We start from the raw sequence: 13,115 nt of genomic DNA, 5'->3' as shown, positions 1-13,115 counted from the left end.
GCCAAATGAATGCCCCAGTCGGCACGCTCTGACTGTCTTCACAGGTCTCCTCCTCATCCCGAAGGTTGGTGGCCCATTGACATCAGGGTGGAAGGTGCTTGCGATACACTGTTCCTTCCTTCCTTCCTTCCTTCCTTTATTCCTCTTATGCTGTTTATGTAATAAGAGGGGACGATACACAGAAGAGAGAAAGTGGCCCAACACACTAGACTAGCAGTCTTCTGATCAATCTGCAGCTGGCAAGGTGGGGGAGAGCCTTTATTTTGCACCTGCTGGGATCTGCATTGGCAGAAGCTCTGAGGGCTGGGCCTTTCCTTTTGCCTGTAAAAACAAAAAGCAGCCCTCCTCCCTCCAGCCCTGAGAGCATGGGCGTGACACTGGAAAAAGCAGCATCTCCCCTTTGGTAAAGATGACCATTGCACAGCTGCTCACTCAGAGCTCGATCGTGCTCGATCAGGCGAGATATATTTAGGTCACCAGCAAAGTCTGTTCTCTTTTCTTGCGTAGGGTGAGCATTCACAGAGCCCAGCTTCGTTGACAAGAGTGCAAAAGGTGTATACTAAAAGCTTTCTGCTTTACTTGAGCGCCATGGCCGTTATTATATTTTGGCTGCTCCAAGCAATCTCTGTCCAGCCGATGCAAATTTCCAGCTCAAATTTTCCCAGCACTCAAAAAGTCCCTCCTCCCGCCAGCTCTGCTTTCAGGAAGTTCAGCAGAAGCAGTCCAACTTCTGTTCCCACTTCAGAGGAAAAGCTTTCTCGGGCCAGAGAAAGCCAGGGAATCACTGTACCGGCAAGTGCATTTCTTACAACTGGTAATCCCTCAGAACACAGAAATGAAGAAGCTGTATATGAAAATGTATTATTTCTTTGGTACACTAACCTATGTAACTAATATGGACCATTTCAGAGGACGGAGCGGACCCAACTGTGATCCCAGAGACCCAAATACCCAGCAGTAGGGAAAATAAATCCTCTCTGTGCTCTGCAACATTACATACACAAAATGCAAGCGCGTTTTTTTTTTTATTGGCCCCATATACAGAATACATGTGAGGATGCTTGCCTTCCCAGTGTATTTCTCAAGCTCTTGAGAGCATATGCTATTTCCATGGGAACGCAAATAAGTTCATACTTTACATTTGTGTGTGACAAAAGGGGAAAAAAACTATTTTGTGTAAAATGCCAGCAGAGAGTGTTTCTGCCCGGTCTCGAACCGGGGACCTTTCGCGTGTGAGGCGAACGTGATAACCACTACACTACAGAAACAGCTGCTTGCTCACCTTTGTAGGGACTGGGAGAACAGGTGCAAAGGGCAGTGCAAGTGGACCTGCTTAAAGACTAATCAAATGCCTTGCGCCTGAAGCTCACACAATCCAGCCTAAAACATACGTCCTATCAAGCATGCGCACATATACAAGTATGCCAGCTGAGGGCCTATGCAGCGTACAGAGGGAAGGACATATTTCCACTTTGAGATCGGACGGCCAAAACTCACAAGCAAATCAAGGAATGTTACTGAGAGCTAACAGAGAACACAAAGTGCTTGTCGCAAGGACATGGCACGCAAAGAGGTTCAGGAAGTGAATTGTTCATCGACTACTGCTTACCGAGAAAACCAGAGAGTCTGTCCAATGAAAATAACATTGAAAAAACAAAAAAAAGGAGCTCAAGTTAACCACCTTGATTGGGCTCGTCCGGGATTTGAACCCGGGACCTCTCGCACCCAAAGCGAGAATCATACCCCTAGACCAACGAGCCACGGTCCTTTGAGCATTTGACGGAATTGTCCTCAGCGTTTGCACCCCCCTTAGGATTCGAGGCCAAGAATGCCTATTCCTGAAGTTTGTTCCTGCCGCTGAAAGCCTTGTCGGTGTATGAGCCAAATGAATGCCCCAGTCGGCACGCTCTGACTGTCTTCACAGGTCTCCTCCTCATCCCGAAGGTTGGTGGCCCATTGACATCAGGGTGGAAGGTGCTTGCGATACACTGTTCCTTCCTTCCTTCCTTCCTTCCTTTATTCCTCTTATGCTGTTTATGTAATAAGAGGGGACGATACACAGAAGAGAGAAAGTGGCCCAACACCCTAGACTAGCAGTCTTCTGATCAATCTGCAGCTGGCAAGGTGGGGGAGAGCCTTTATTTTGCACCTGCTGGGATCTGCATTGGCAGAAGCTCTGAGGGCTGGGCCTTTCCTTTTGCCTGTAAAAACAAAAAGCAGCCCTCCTCCCTCCAGCCCTGAGAGCATGGGCGTGACACTGGAAAAAGCAGCATCTCCCCTTTGGTAAAGATGACCATTGCACAGCTGCTCACTCAGAGCTCGATCGTGCTCGATCAGGCGAGATATATTTAGGTCACCAGCAAAGTCTGTTCTCTTTTCTTGCGCAGGGTGAGCATTCACAGAGCCCAGCTTCGTTGACAAGAGTGCAAAAGGTGTATACTAAAAGCTTTCTGCTTTACTTGAGCGCCATGGCCGTTATTATATTTTGGCTGCTCCAAGCAATCTCTGTCCAGCCGATGCAAATTTCCAGCTCAAATTTTCCCAGCACTCAAAAAGTCCCTCCTCCCGCCAGCTCTGCTTTCAGGAAGTTCAGCAGAAGCAGTCCAACTTCTGTTCCCACTTCAGAGGAAAAGCTTTCTCGGGCCAGAGAAAGCCAGGGAATCACTGTACCGGCAAGTGCATTTCTTACAACTGGTAATCCCTCAGAACACAGAAATGAAGAAGCTGTATATGAAAATGTATTATTTCTTTGGTACACTAACCTATGTAACTAATATGGACCATTTCAGAGGACGGAGCGGACCCAACTGTGATCCCAGAGACCCAAATACCCAGCAGTAGGGAAAATAAATCCTCTCTGTGCTCTGCAACATTACATACACAAAATGCAAGCGCGTGCATTTTTTTATTGGCCCCATATACAGAATACATGTGAGGATGCTTGCCTTCCCAGTGTATTTCTCAAGCTCTTGAGAGCATATGCTATTTCCATGGGAACACAAATAAGTTCATACTTTACATTTGTGTGTGACAAAAGGGGAAAAAAACTATTTTGTGTAAAATGCCAGCAGAGAGTGTTTCTGCCCGGTCTCGAACCGGGGACCTTTCGCGTGTGAGGCGAACGTGATAACCACTACACTACAGAAACAGCTGCTTGCTCACCTTTGTAGGGACTGGGAGAACAGGTGCAAAGGGCAGTGCAAGTGGACCTGCTTAAAGACTAATCAAATGCCTTGCGCCTGAAGCTCACACAATCCAGCCTAAAACATACGTCCTATCAAGCATGCGCACATATACAAGTATGCCAGCTGAGGGCCTATGCAGCGTACAGAGGAAAGGACATATTTCCAATTTGAGATCGGACGGCCAAAACTCACAAGCAAATCAAGGAATGTTACTGAGAGCTAACAGAGAACACAAAGTGCTTGTCGCAAGGACATGGCACGCAAAGAGGTTCAGGAAGTGAATTGTTCATCGACTACTGCTTACCGAGAAAACCAGAGAGTCTGTCCAATGAAAATAACATTGAAAAAACAAAAAAAGGAGCTCAAGTTAACCACCTTGATTGGGCTCGTCCGGGATTTGAACCCGGGACCTCTCGCACCCAAAGCGAGAATCATACCCCTAGACCAACGAGCCACGGTCCTTTGAGCATTTGACGGAATTGTCCTCAGCGTTTGCACCCCCCTTAGGATTCGAGGCCAAGAATGCCTATTCCTGAAGTTTGTTCCTGCCGCTGAAAGCCTTGTCGGTGTATGAGCCAAATGAATGCCCCAGTCAGCACGCTCTGACTGTCTTCACAGGTCTCCTCCTCATCCCGAAGGTTGGTGGCCCATTGACATCAGGGTGGAAGGTGCTTGCGATACACTGTTCCTTCCTTCCTTCCTTCCTTCCTTTATTCCTCTTATGCTGTTTATGTAATAAGAGGGGACGATACACAGAAGAGAGAAAGTGGCCCAACACACTAGACTAGCAGTCTTCTGATCAATCTGCAGCTGGCAAGGTGGGGGAGAGCCTTTATTTTGCACCTGCTGGGATCTGCATTGGCAGAAGCTCTGAGGGCTGGGCCTTTCCTTTTGCCTGTAAAAACAAAAAGCAGCCCTCCTCCCTCCAGCCCTGAGAGCATGGGCGTGACACTGGAAAAAGCAGCATCTCCCCTTTGGTAAAGATGACCATTGCACAGCTGCTCACTCAGAGCTCGATCGTGCTCGATCAGGCGAGATATATTTAGGTCACCAGCAAAGTCTGTTCTCTTTTCTTGCGTAGGGTGAGCATTCACAGAGCCCAGCTTCGTTGACAAGAGTGCAAAAGGTGTATACTAAAAGCTTTCTGCTTTACTTGAGCGCCATGGCCGTTATTATATTTTGGCTGCTCCAAGCAATCTCTGTCCAGCCGATGCAAATTTCCAGCTCAAATTTTCCCAGCACTCAAAAAGTACCTCCTCCCGCCAGCTCTGCTTTCAGGAAGTTCAGCAGAAGCAGTCCAACTTCTGTTCCCACTTCAGAGGAAAAGCTTTCTCGGGCCAGAGAAAGCCAGGGAATCACTGTACCGGCAAGTGCATTTCTTACAACTGGTAATCCCTCAGAACACAGAAATGAAGAAGCTGTATATGAAAATGTATTATTTCTTTGGTACACTAACCTATGTAACTAATATGGACCATTTCAGAGGACGGAGCGGACCCAACTGTGATCCCAGAGACCCAAATACCCAGCAGTAGGGAAAATAAATCCTCTCTGTGCTCTGCAACATTACATACACAAAATGCAAGCGCGTGCATTTTTTTATTGGCCCCATATACAGAATACATGTGAGGATGCTTGCCTTCCCAGTGTATTTCTCAAGCTCTTGAGAGCATATGCTATTTCCATGGGAACGCAAATAAGTTCATACTTTACATTTGTGTGTGACAAAAGGGGAAAAAAACTATTTTGTGTAAAATGCCAGCAGAGAGTGTTTCTGCCCGGTCTCGAACCGGGGACCTTTCGCGTGTGAGGCGAACGTGATAACCACTACACTACAGAAACAGCTGCTTGCTCACCTTTGTAGGGACTGGGAGAACAGGTGCAAAGGGCAGTGCAAGTGGACCTGCTTAAAGACTAATCAAATGCCTTGCGCCTGAAGCTCACACAATCCAGCCCAAAACATACGTCCTATCAAGCATGCGCACATATACAAGTATGCCAGCTGAGGGCCTATGCAGCGTACAGAGGGAAGGACATATTTCCACTTTGAGATCGGACGGCCAAAACTCACAAGCAAATCAAGGAATGTTACTGAGAGCTAACAGAGAACACAAAGTGCTTGTCGCAAGGACATGGCACGCAAAGAGGTTCAGGAAGTGAATTGTTCATCGACTACTGCTTACCGAGAAAACCAGAGAGTCTGTCCAATGAAAATAACATTGAAAAAACAAAAAAAAGGAGCTCAAGTTAACCACCTTGATTGGGCTCATCCGGGATTTGAACCCGGGACCTCTCGCACCCAAAGCGAGAATCATACCCCTAGACCAACGAGCCACGGTCCTTTGAGCATTTGACGGAATTGTCCTCAGCGTTTGCACCCCCCTTAGGATTCGAGGCCAAGAATGCCTATTCCTGAAGTTTGTTCCTGCCGCTGAAAGCCTTGTCGGTGTATGAGCCAAATGAATGCCCCAGTCGGCACGCTCTGACTGTCTTCACAGGTCTCCTCCTCATCCCGAAGGTTGGTGGCCCATTGACATCAGGGTGGAAGGTGCTTGCGATACACTGTTCCTTCCTTCCTTCCTTCCTTCCTTCCTTCCTTCCTTCCTTCCTTCCTTCCTTCCTTCCTTCCTTCCTTTATTCCTCTTATGCTGTTTATGTAATAAGAGGGGACGATACACAGAAGAGAGAAAGTGGCCCAACACACTAGACTAGCAGTCTTCTGATCAATCTGCAGCTGGCAAGGTGGGGGAGAGCCTTTATTTTGCACCTGCTGGGATCTGCATTGGCAGAAGCTCTGAGGGCTGGGCCTTTCCTTTTGCCTGTAAAAACAAAAAGCAGCCCTCCTCCCTCCAGCCCTGAGAGCATGGGCGTGACACTGGAAAAAGCAGCATCTCCCCTTTGGTAAAGATGACCATTGCACAGCTGCTCACTCAGAGCTCGATCGTGCTCGATCAGGCGAGATATATTTAGGTCACCAGCAAAGTCTGTTCTCTTTTCTTGCGTAGGGTGAGCATTCACAGAGCCCAGCTTCGTTGACAAGAGTGCAAAAGGTGTATACTAAAAGCTTTCTGCTTTACTTGAGCGCCATGGCCGTTATTATATTTTGGCTGCTCCAAGCAATCTCTGTCCAGCCGATGCAAATTTCCAGCTCAAATTTTCCCAGCACTCAAAAAGTCCCTCCTCCCGCCAGCTCTGCTTTCAGGAAGTTCAGCAGAAGCAGTCCAACTTCTGTTCCCACTTCAGAGGAAAAGCTTTCTCGGGCCAGAGAAAGCCAGGGAATCACTGTACCGGCAAGTGCATTTCTTACAACTGGTAATCCCTCAGAACACAGAAATGAAGAAGCTGTATATGAAAATGTATTATTTCTTTGGTACACTAACCTATGTAACTAATATGGACCATTTCAGAGGACGGAGCGGACCCAACTGTGATCCCAGAGACCCAAATACCCAGCAGTAGGGAAAATAAATCCTCTCTGTGCTCTGCAACATTACATACACAAAATGCAAGCGCGTGCATTTTTTTATTGGCCCCATATACAGAATACATGTGAGGATGCTTGCCTTCCCAGTGTATTTCTCAAGCTCTTGAGAGCATATGCTATTTCCATGGGAACGCAAATAAGTTCATACTTTACATTTGTGTGTGACAAAAGGGGAAAAAAACTATTTTGTGTAAAATGCCAGCAGAGAGTGTTTCTGCCCGGTCTCGAACTGGGGACCTTTCGCGTGTGAGGCGAACGTGATAACCACTACACTACAGAAACAGCTGCTTGCTCACCTTTGTAGGGACTGGGAGAACAGGTGCAAAGGGCAGTGCAAGTGGACCTGCTTAAAGACTAATCAAATGCCTTGCGCCTGAAGCTCACACAATCCAGCCTAAAACATACGTCCTATCAAGCATGCGCACATATACAAGTATGCCAGCTGAGGGCCTATGCAGCGTACAGAGGGAAGGACATATTTCCACTTTGAGATCGGACGGCCAAAACTCACAAGCAAATCAAGGAATGTTAGTGAGAGCTAACAGAGAACACAAAGTGCTTGTCGCAAGGACATGGCACGCAAAGAGGTTCAGGAAGTGAATTGTTCATCGACTACTGCTTACCGAGAAAACCAGAGAGTCTGTCCAATGAAAATAACATTGAAAAAACAAAAAAAAGGAGCTCAAGTTAACCACCTTGATTGGGCTCGTCCGGGATTTGAACCCGGGACCTCTCGCACCCAAAGCGAGAATCATACCCCTAGACCAACGAGCCACGGTCCTTTGAGCATTTGACGGAATTGTCCTCAGCGTTTGCACCCCCCTTAGGATTCGAGGCCAAGAATGCCTATTCCTGAAGTTTGTTCCTGCCGCTGAAAGCCTTGTCGGTGTATGAGCCAAATGAATGCCCCAGTCGGCACGCTCTGACTGTCTTCACAGGTCTCCTCCTCATCCCGAAGGTTGGTGGCCCATTGACATCAGGGTGGAAGGTGCTTGCGATACACTGTTCCTTCCTTCCTTCCTTCCTTCCTTTATTCCTCTTATGCTGTTTATGTAATAAGAGGGGACGATACACAGAAGAGAGAAAGTGGCCCAACACACTAGACTAGCAGTCTTCTGATCAATCTGCAGCTGGCAAGGTGGGGGAGAGCCTTTATTTTGCACCTGCTGGGATCTGCATTGGCAGAAGCTCTGAGGGCTGGGCCTTTCCTTTTGCCTGTAAAAACAAAAAGCAGCCCTCCTCCCTCCAGCCCTGAGAGCATGGGCGTGACACTGGAAAAAGCAGCATCTCCCCTTTGGTAAAGATGACCATTGCACAGCTGCTCACTCAGAGCTCGATCGTGCTCGATCAGGCGAGATATATTTAGGTCACCAGCAAAGTCTGTTCTCTTTTCTTGCGTAGGGTGAGCATTCACAGAGCCCAGCTTCGTTGACAAGAGTGCAAAAGGTGTATACTAAAAGCTTTCTGCTTTACTTGAGCGCCATGGCCGTTATTATATTTTGGCTGCTCCAAGCAATCTCTGTCCAGCCGATGCAAATTTCCAGCTCAAATTTTCCCAGCACTCAAAAAGTCCCTCCTCCCGCCAGCTCTGCTTTCAGGAAGTTCAGCAGAAGCAGTCCAACTTCTGTTCCCACTTCAGAGGAAAAGCTTTCTCGGGCCAGAGAAAGCCAGGGAATCACTGTACCGGCAAGTGCATTTCTTACAACTGGTAATCCCTCAGAACACAGAAATGAAGAAGCTGTATATGAAAATGTATTATTTCTTTGGTACACTAACCTATGTAACTAATATGGACCATTTCAGAGGACGGAGCAGACCCAACTGTGATCCCAGAGACCCAAATACCCAGCAGTAGGGAAAATAAATCCTCTCTGTGCTCTGCAACATTACATACACAAAATGCAAGCGCGTGCATTTTTTTATTGGCCCCATATACAGAATACATGTGAGGATGCTTGCCTTCCCAGTGTATTTCTCAAGCTCTTGAGAGCATATGCTATTTCCATGGGAACGCAAATAAGTTCATACTTTACATTTGTGTGTGACAAAAGGGGAAAAAAACTATTTTGTGTAAAATGCCAGCAGAGAGTGTTTCTGCCCGGTCTCGAACAGGGGACCTTTCGCGTGTGAGGCGAATGTGATAACCACTACACTACAGAAACAGCTGCTTGCTCACCTTTGTAGGGACTGGGAGAACAGGTGCAAAGGGCAGTGCAAGTGGACCTGCTTAAAGACTAATCAAATGCCTTGCGCCTGAAGCTCACACAATCCAGCCTAAAACATACGTCCTATCAAGCATGCGCACATATACAAGTATGCCAGCTGAGGGCCTATGCAGCGTACAGAGGGAAGGACATATTTCCACTTTGAGATCGGACGGCCAAAACTCACAAGCAAATCAAGGAATGTTACTGAGAGCTAACAGAGAACACAAAGTGCTTGTCGCAAGGACATGGCACGCAAAGAGGTTCAGGAAGTGAATTGTTCATCGACTACTGCTTACCGAGAAAACCAGAGAGTCTGTCCAATGAAAATAACATTGAAAAAACAAAAAAAAGGAGCTCAAGTTAACCACCTTGATTGGGCTCGTCCGAGATTTGAACCCGGGACCTCTCGCACCCAAAGCGAGAATCATACCCCTAGACCAACGAGCCACGGTCCTTTGAGCATTTGACGGAATTGTCCTCAGCGTTTGCACCCCCCTTAGGATTCGAGGCCAAGAATGCCTATTCCTGAAGTTTGTTCCTGCCGCTGAAAGCCTTGTCGGTGTATGAGCCAAATGAATGCCCCAGTCGGCACGCTCTGACTGTCTTCACAGGTCTCCTCCTCATCCCGAAGGTTGGTGGCCCATTGACATCAGGGTGGAAGGTGCTTGCGATACACTGTTCCTTCCTTCCTTCCTTCCTTCCTTCCTTTATTCCTCTTATGCTGTTTATGTAATAAGAGGGGACGATACACAGAAGAGAGAAAGTGGCCCAACACACTAGACTAGCAGTCTTCTGATCAATCTGCAGCTGGCAAGGTGGGGGAGAGCCTTTATTTTGCACCTGCTGGGATCTGCATTGGCAGAAGCTCTGAGGGCTGGGCCTTTCCTTTTGCCTGTAAAAACAAAAAGCAGCCCTCCTCCCTCCAGCCCTGAGAGCATGGGCGTGACACTGGAAAAAGCAGCATCTCCCCTTTGGTAAAGATGACCATTGCACAGCTGCTCACTCAGAGCTCGATCGTGCTCGATCAGGCGAGATATATTTAGGTCACCAGCAAAGTCTGTTCTCTTTTCTTGCGTAGGGTGAGCATTCACAGAGCCCAGCTTCGTTGACAAGAGTGCAAAAGGTGTATACTAAAAGCTTTCTGCTTTACTTGAGCGCCATGGCCGTTATTATATTTTGGCTGCTCCAAGCAATCTCTGTCCAGCCGATGCAAATTTCCAGCTCAAATTTTCCCAGCACTCAAAAAGTCCCTCCTCCCGCCAGCTCTGCTTTCAGGAAGTTCAGCAGAAGCAGTCCAACTTCTGTTCCCACTTCAGAGGAAAAGCTTTCTCGGGCCAGAGAAAGCCAGGGAATCACTGTACCGGCAAGTGCATTTCTTACAACTGGTAATCCCTCAGAACACAGAAATGAAGAAGCTGTATATGAAAATGTATTATTTCTTTGGTACACTAACCTATGTAACTAATATGGACCATTTCAGAGGACGGAGCGGACCCAACTGTGATCCCAGAGACCCAAATACCCAGCAGTAGGGAAAATAAATCCTCTCTGTGCTCTGCAACATTACATACACAAAATGCAAGCGCGTGCATTTTTTTATTGGCCCCATATACAGAATACATGTGAGGATGCTTGCCTTCCCAGTGTATTTCTCAAGCTCTTGAGAGCATATGCTATTTCCATGGGAACGCAAATAAGTTCATACTTTACATTTGTGTGTGACAAAAGGGGAAAAAAACTATTTTGTGTAAAATGCCAGCAGAGAGTGTTTCTGCCCGGTCTCGAAAGACCTTTCGCGTGTGAGGCGAACGTGATAACCACTACACTACAGAAACAGCTGCTTGCTCACCTTTGTAGGGACTGGGAGAACAGGTGCAAAGGGCAGTGCAAGTGGACCTGCTTAAAGACTAATCAAATGCCTTGCGCCTGAAGCTCACACAATCCAGCCTAAAACATACGTCCTATCAAGCATGCGCACATATACAAGTATGCCAGCTGAGGGCCTATGCAGCGTACAGAGGGAAGGACATATTTCCACTTTGAGATCGGACGGCCAAAACTCACAAGCAAATCAAGGAATGTTACTGAGAGCTAACAGAGAACACAAAGTGCTTGTCGCAAGGACATGGCACACAAAGAGGTTCAGGAAGTGAATTGTTCATCGACTACTGCTTACCGAGAAAACCAGAGAGTCTGTCCAATGAAAATAACATTGAAAAAACAAAAAAAAGGAGCTCAAGTTAACCACCTTAGCGAGAATCATACCCCTAGACCAACGAGCCACGGTCCTTTGAGCATTTGACGGAATTGTCCTCAGCGTTTGCACCCCCCTTAGGATTCGAGGCCAAGAATGCCTATTCCTGAAGTTTGTTCCTGCCGCTGAAAGCCTTGTCGGTGTATGAGCCAAATGAATGCCCCAGTCGGCACGCTCTGACTGTCTTCACAGGTCTCCTCCTCATCCCGAAGGTTGGTGGCCCATTGACATCAGGGTGGAAGGTGCTTGCGATACACTGTTCCTTCCTTCCTTCCTTCCTTCCTTCCTTCCTTCCTTTATTCCTCTTATGCTGTTTATGTAATAAGAGGGGACGATACACAGAAGAGAGAAAGTGGCCCAACACACTAGACTAGCAGTCTTCTGATCAATCTGCAGCTGGCAAGGTGGGGGAGAGCCTTTATTTTGCACCTGCTGGGATCTGCATTGGCAGAAGCTCTGAGGGCTGGGCCTTTCCTTTTGCCTGTAAAAACAAAAAGCAGCCCTCCTCCCTCCAGCCCTGAGAGCATGGGCGTGACACTGGAAAAAGCAGCATCTCCCCTTTGGTAAAGATGACCATTGCACAGCTGCTCACTCAGAGCTCGATCGTGCTCGATCAGGCGAGATATATTTAGGTCACCAGCAAAGTCTGTTCTCTTTTCTTGCGTAGGGTGAGCATTCACAGAGCCCAGCTTCGTTGACAAGAGTGCAAAAGGTGTATACTAAAAGCTTTCTGCTTTACTTGAGCGCCATGGCCGTTATTATATTTTGGCTGCTCCAAGCAATCTCTGTCCAGCCGATGCAAATTTCCAGCTCAAATTTTCCCAGCACTCAAAAAGTCCCTCCTCCCGCCAGCTCTGCTTTCAGGAAGTTCAGCAGAAGCAGTCCAACTTCTGTTCCCACTTCAGAGGAAAAGCTTTCTCGGGCCAGAGAAAGCCAGGGAATCACTGTACCGGCAAGTGCATTTCTTACAACTGGTAATCCCTCAGAACACAGAAATGAAGAAGCTGTATATGAAAATGTATTATTTCTTTGGTACACTAACCTATGTAACTAATATGGACCATTTCAGAGGACGGAGCGGACCCAACTGTGATCCCAGAGACCCAAATACCCAGCAGTAGGGAAAATAAATCCTCTCTGTGCTCTGCAACATTACATACACAAAATGCAAGCGCGTGCATTTTTTTATTGGCCCCATATACAGAATACATGTGAGGATGCTTGCCTTCCCAGTGTATTTCTCAAGCTCTTGAGAGCATATGCTATTTCCATGGGAACGCAAATAAGTTCATACTTTACATTTGTGTGTGACAAAAGGGGAAAAAAACTATTTTGTGTAAAATGCCAGCAGAGAGTGTTTCTGCCCGGTCTCGAACCGGGAGGACCTTTCGCGTGTGAGGCGAACGTGATAACCACTACACTACAGAAACAGCTGCTTGCTCACCTTTGTAGGGACTGGGAGAACAGGTGCAAAGGGCAGTGCAAGTGGACCTGCTTAAAGACTAATCAAATGCCTTGCGCCTGAAGCTCACACAATCCAGCCTAAAACATACGTCCTATCAAGCATGCGCACATATACAAGTATGCCAGCTGAGGGCCTATGCAGCGTACAGAGGGAAGGACATATTTCCACTTTGAGATCGGACGGCCAAAACTCACAAGCAAATCAAGGAATGTTACTGAGAGCTAACAGAGAACACAAAGTGCTTGTCGCAAGGACATGGCATGCAAAGAGGTTCAGGAAGTGAATTGTTCATCGACTACTGCTTACCGAGAAAACCAGAGAGTCTGTCCAATGAAAATAACATTGAAAAAACAAAAAAAAGGAGCTCAAGTTAACCACCTTGATTGGGCTCGTCCGGGATTTGAACCCGGGACCTCTCGCACCCAAAGCGAGAATCATACCCCTAGACCAACGAGCCACGGTCCTTTGAGCATTTGACGGAATTGTCCTCAGCGTTTGCACCCCCCTTAGGATTCGAGGC

General features: G+C 47.4%; 10 non-coding genes across 10 annotated transcripts; all 10 read right to left on the bottom strand.

Annotated features, from left to right (window-relative positions):
- Positions 1-1,195: 1,195 nt before the first annotated feature.
- On the bottom strand, positions 1,196-1,268 carry TRNAV-CAC (transfer RNA valine (anticodon CAC)). Its single transcript has one exon. It is a non-coding gene; the product is annotated as a tRNA-Val (tRNA).
- Positions 1,269-1,688: 420 nt separating this feature from the next.
- Positions 1,689-1,760, bottom strand: TRNAP-UGG (transfer RNA proline (anticodon UGG)). Its single transcript has one exon. It is a non-coding gene; the product is annotated as a tRNA-Pro (tRNA).
- A 1,315-nt stretch (positions 1,761-3,075) lies between these two features.
- On the bottom strand, positions 3,076-3,148 carry TRNAV-CAC (transfer RNA valine (anticodon CAC)). The gene has a single exon. It is a non-coding gene; the product is annotated as a tRNA-Val (tRNA).
- Positions 3,149-3,567: 419 nt separating this feature from the next.
- On the bottom strand, positions 3,568-3,639 carry TRNAP-UGG (transfer RNA proline (anticodon UGG)). The gene has a single exon. It is a non-coding gene; the product is annotated as a tRNA-Pro (tRNA).
- Positions 3,640-4,954: 1,315 nt separating this feature from the next.
- On the bottom strand, positions 4,955-5,027 carry TRNAV-CAC (transfer RNA valine (anticodon CAC)). The gene has a single exon. It is a non-coding gene; the product is annotated as a tRNA-Val (tRNA).
- Positions 5,028-5,447: 420 nt separating this feature from the next.
- TRNAP-UGG (transfer RNA proline (anticodon UGG)) lies at positions 5,448-5,519 on the bottom strand. Its single transcript has one exon. It is a non-coding gene; the product is annotated as a tRNA-Pro (tRNA).
- Positions 5,520-6,878: 1,359 nt separating this feature from the next.
- Positions 6,879-6,951, bottom strand: TRNAV-CAC (transfer RNA valine (anticodon CAC)). The gene has a single exon. It is a non-coding gene; the product is annotated as a tRNA-Val (tRNA).
- A 420-nt stretch (positions 6,952-7,371) lies between these two features.
- On the bottom strand, positions 7,372-7,443 carry TRNAP-UGG (transfer RNA proline (anticodon UGG)). Its single transcript has one exon. It is a non-coding gene; the product is annotated as a tRNA-Pro (tRNA).
- Positions 7,444-9,251: 1,808 nt separating this feature from the next.
- Positions 9,252-9,323, bottom strand: TRNAP-UGG (transfer RNA proline (anticodon UGG)). Its single transcript has one exon. It is a non-coding gene; the product is annotated as a tRNA-Pro (tRNA).
- Positions 9,324-12,980: 3,657 nt separating this feature from the next.
- TRNAP-UGG (transfer RNA proline (anticodon UGG)) lies at positions 12,981-13,052 on the bottom strand. The gene has a single exon. It is a non-coding gene; the product is annotated as a tRNA-Pro (tRNA).
- Between the last annotated feature and the right edge of the window lie 63 nt (positions 13,053-13,115).

Source organism: Ambystoma mexicanum, chromosome 2q, assembly GCF_040938575.1.
Source record: "Ambystoma mexicanum isolate Mex_15411 chromosome 2q, UKY_AmexF1_1, whole genome shotgun sequence".
NCBI lineage: Eukaryota > Metazoa > Chordata > Amphibia > Caudata > Ambystomatidae > Ambystoma > Ambystoma mexicanum.
This window is presented reverse-complemented; position numbering and strand designations above follow the sequence as displayed.